The 5,294-nt window shown below is 30.6% G+C and overlaps 1 long non-coding RNA gene across 1 annotated transcript; it reads right to left on the reverse strand.

The window, feature by feature from the left end:
• Positions 1-235: 235 nt before the first annotated feature.
• On the reverse strand, positions 236-5,230 carry LOC138852299 (uncharacterized). Its single transcript, XR_011391634.1, has 2 exons — positions 4,244-5,230; positions 236-616 (listed from the first exon to the last, which is right to left on the reverse strand). It is a non-coding gene; the product is annotated as an uncharacterized lncRNA (long non-coding RNA).
• Positions 5,231-5,294: the final 64 nt, after the last annotated feature.

Consider the following 5,294-nt stretch of genomic DNA (forward strand, 5'->3'; position numbering starts at 1 on the left):
ATCAATGTTTCACTTTATTCTTAATATTCAACAAGCAGATAATTTTGTTAAACAATTAACATAGTTACAAGCTACGGTACTGTTTCTCAGTTGCCAGACATCATTTTTGCCCAGGAGAAAGTATCGGGATTTTTTCCCCCAACTGTACATAACACATAATCGTTGTCATTAAATCTAATATCTTGGCAAATATTTTTTGTGTTGCTTCATAATAGGTTTCAAGGAAACGACTGAGATATTTTTTTAATTTAATTATCTTCCTGCATTTTTATTAATAAGGTAAGGATAATTTATCATATACTTGAATTTACTCAAAAGAATTAAAGGTCACTCTAAAGAGACAATAAATGTGCTGTCAAGCACATTAAAGTCAGCTATCACAATTATAGTAGGTATGTTAGACTTGTTACATTGGTTGTTCAGTGCAGGAGAGTGGGCTTTATCTTAGCTGTGTGCAGTGTTGTGGTTGCTGACATGCACAAAGGGTACTGCAGATCCCTGCAGCTAACAGACCTGAAGTAGTGTTGTCCAGCAGCTAACAGACTGAGACAGTTCTCATCCAAGTCTGTCACTGGTTCTATCACGAAGTAGTCTCTCAGTCCCCAGTAAGGTGGGCCTAAAATAATATTTAATATTTAATATAGGTAATATAGCGTAGCTTCAGAAGTAATAATAGAATGTACAAAGTCCATAAGAACGTAATGTAATGTAATGTAACGTAATGTAATGTAACGTAATGTAATGTAACGTAATGTAATGTAACGTAATGTAATGTAACGTAATGTAATGTAACGTAATGTAATGTAACGTAACGTAATGTAACGTAATGTAATGTAACGTAAGGTAATGTAACGTAATGTAATGTAACGTAATGTAATGTAATGTAATGTAATGTAATGTAACGTAATGTAATGTAACGTAATGTAATGTAATGTAATGTAATGTAATGTAATGTAATGTAACGTAATGTAATGTAACGTAATGTAATGTAATGTAATGTAATGTAATGTAACGTAATGTAATGTAACGTAATGTAATGTAATGTAATGTAATGTAACGTAATGTAATGTAACGTAATGTAATGTAACGTAATGTAATGTAACGTAATGTAATGTAACGTAATGTAATGTAACGTAATGTAATGTAACGTAACGTAATGTAATGTAATGTAATGTAATGTAATGTAATGTAATGTAATGTAACGTAATGTAATGTAACGTAATGTAATGTAATGTAATGTAATGTAATGTAACGTAATGTAATGTAACGTAATGTAATGTAACGTAATGTAATGTAACGTAATGTAATGTAACGTAATGTAATGTAACGTAATGTAATGTAACGTAACGTAATGTAATGTAATGTAATGTAATGTAATGTAATGTAACGTAATGTAATGTAACGTAATGTAATGTAACGTAAAGTAATGTAACGTAATGTAATGTAATGTAATGTAATGTAACGTAATGTAATGTAATGTAATGTAATGTAATGTAATGTAATGTAATGTAACGTAATGCAATGTAACGTAATGTAATGTAACGTAAAGTAATGTAACGTAATGTAATGTAATGTAATGTAATGTAACGTAACGTAATGTAATGTAATGTAATGTAATGTAACGTAACGTAATGTAATGTAATGTAATAAATATAAAATGTTACAAAAAAGATGAGAGATGAAAAAATATTAACCACTTATAAACTTATAACTGTAACCACTTATAAACATATAACTGTAACCACTTATAAACATATAACTGTAACCACTTATAAACATATAACTGTAACCACTTATAAACATATAACTGTAACCACTTATAAACATATAACTGTAACCATTTATAAACATATAACTGTAACCACTTATAAACATATAACTGTAACCACTTATAAACATATAACTGTAACCTCTTATAAACATATAACTGTAACCACTTATAAACATATAACTGTAACCACTTATAAACATATAACTGTAACCACTTATAAACATATAACTGTAACCACTTATAAACATATAACTGTAACCACTTATAAACATATAACTGTAACCACTTATAAACTTATAACTGTAACCACTTATAAACATATAACTGTAACCACTTATAAACATATAACTGTAACCACTTATAAACATATAACTGTAACCACTTATAAACATATAACTGTAACCACTTATAAACATATAACTGTAACCACTTATAAACTTATAACTGTAACCACTTATAAACTTATAACTGTAACCACTTATAAACTTATAACTGTAACCACTTATAAACTTATAACTGTAACCACTTATAAACTTATAACTGTAACCACTTATAAACTTATAACTGTAACCACTTATAAACTTATAACTGTAACCACATATAAACTTATAACTGTAACCACTTATAAACTTATAACTGTAACCACATATAAACTTATAACTGTAACCACTTATAAACATATAACTGTAACCACATATAAACTTATAACTGTAACCACTTATAAACATATAACTGTAACCACTTATAAACATATAACTGTAACCACTTATAAACATATAACTGTAACCACTTATAAACATATAACTGTAACCACTTATAAACATATAACTGTAACCACTTATAAACTTATAACTGTAAACTTATAAACTTATAACTGTAACCACTTATAAACTTATAACTGTAACCACTTATAAACTTATAACTGTAACCACTTATAAACTTATAACTGTAACCACTTATAAACATATAACTGTAACCACTTATAAACTTATAACTGTAACCACTTATAAACATATAACTGTAACCACTTATAAACATATAACTGTAACCACTTATAAACATATAACTGTAACCACTTATAAACATATAACTGTAACCACTTATAAACATATAACTGTAACCACTTATAAACATATAACTGTAACCACTTATAACTGTAAACATTTATAAACGTATAACTGTAACCACTTATAAACATATAACTGTATTCACTTATAAACATATAACTGTAACCACTTATAAACATATAACTGTAACCACTTATAAACATATAACTGTAACCACTTATAAACATATAACTGTAACCACTTATAAACATATAACTGTAACCACTTATAAACTTATAACTGTAACCACATATAAACATATAACTGTAACCACTTATAAACATATAACTGTAACCACATATAAACATATAACTGTAACCACATATAAACATATAACTGTAACCACATATAAACATATAACAGTGACCACATATAAACATATAACAGTGACCACATATAAACATATAACAGTGACCACATATAAACATATAACTGTAACCACATATAAACATATAACTGTAACCACATATAAACATATAACTGTAACCACTTATAAACATATAACTGTAACCACTTATAAACATATAACTGTAACCACTTATAAACATATAACTGTAACCACTTATAAACATATAACTGTAACCACTTATAAACTTATAACTGTAACCGCATATAAACATATAACTGTAACCACATATAAACATATAACTGTAACCGCATATAAACATATAACTGTAACCACATATAAACATATAACTGTAACCACTTATAAACTTATAACTGTAACCGCATATAAACATATAACTGTAACCACATATAAACATATAACTGTAACCACTTATAAACTTATAACTGTAACCGCATATAAACATATAACTGTAACCACTTATAAACATATAACTGTAACCACATATAAACATATAACTGTAACCACTTATAAACATATAACTGTAACCACTTATAAACATATAACTGTAACCACTTATAAACATATAACTGTAACCACATATAAACATATAACTGTAACCACATATAAACATATAACTGTAACCACTTATAAACTTATAACTGTAACCGCATATAAACATATAACAGTGACCACATATAAACATATAACTGTAACCACACATAAGAATTCCATTACCATTATCTGTTTAACTTGTTCACTTATCAAAACTCTGGTGGTCAGTCCCTGGACTGGGTCTGTAATATTTGACTACCGCCCACAGGATGGGTACGGGGCACATAATGAAGATATTAAACTAACTAACGTGGCACTGCCCTCATACCCACTTCAGGACAGTTGCCCTGGGACATCCCTAGGCATCTGTCTTTCCATGTATAACTATCTGGGCATCTGCCTTCACACATCCCTGGCCCGAGCATCTGCCATCACACGTACCCTAAACGTCTTCCTCTCACATACCTCTAGGAACCAGCTCTCCGGTGACCCATTGCCACGTTCCTTCATATAATAAATCACTTCCTCCCAGCCAGAATGACTTGTCGTTCATACCTAGGAAAGAAGACATTATATTTTATTAAAAATACAAAAATCAAATCAAAGAAATTACTTAAATTTATGTTTGCATTCGAGTTTATTAATGAAAAAAATTAACCATTAACATTAACGTGGAATTAAGCAAGTTTTAATACTGCAGAACTCTGGAATCAAATATCCATTCATTTCAGTATACACTAATATACTTCGTATTATCACACACACACTTGTATAACCTGCAAAGACAAGATGTATTTCGGTCACTGAGCAATTCCAGGGAGGTATTATTCTCTGTATCCCACAACCCTCGTCACCTCCACTTTAACACAAAGACAGAGAGGGAGCTATAGCTCATTTCACTTATAGAAACCTAAGAACTATAGCTCATTTCCTTCAAGAAATCCAGCAGCTGGAAATCAAGGGGCCCAGGAACTTTAGCTCGTCACTCTCTTTCAAGAAGCCAAACACATGAAACAACGCCCACAAAAGGCCCAGGAGTTGTATTCCTACACTTTTAAGAGGCACAGAATACGTCGAGGAACTCAGAACCTGGAACTCATCACAAACATTGTGAATATAAGAGAGGAATCTAAGCCGGCTGTGTGATGATGATGTTGGTGGTGGTATTATGCTCTCCAGGAGAGAAGATAAGCCGGCTGTGTGATGATGATGTTGGTGGTGGTATTATGATCTCCAGGAGAGAAGATAAGCCGGCTGTGTGATGATGATGTTGGTGGTGGTATTATGCTCTCCAGGAGAGAAGATAAGCCGGCTATGTGATGATGATGATGTTGGTGGTGGTATTATGCTCTCCAGGAGAGAAGACAAGTGTTTACTGGCAGGAATCTTAGTCATGTGATCACCAAATAACTGGAGCTTTTAGTCACATGACCGAGACCTTACGCTGATTTATTAAGCCATCCCATAAACAATGTAAGAGCACATCTTCTGTGTCTATATTTGTAAATATTTAAGC

The sequence above is a fragment of the Cherax quadricarinatus genome, unplaced genomic scaffold (assembly GCF_038502225.1).
Source record: "Cherax quadricarinatus isolate ZL_2023a unplaced genomic scaffold, ASM3850222v1 Contig6957, whole genome shotgun sequence".
NCBI classification, from domain to species: domain Eukaryota; kingdom Metazoa; phylum Arthropoda; class Malacostraca; order Decapoda; family Parastacidae; genus Cherax; species Cherax quadricarinatus.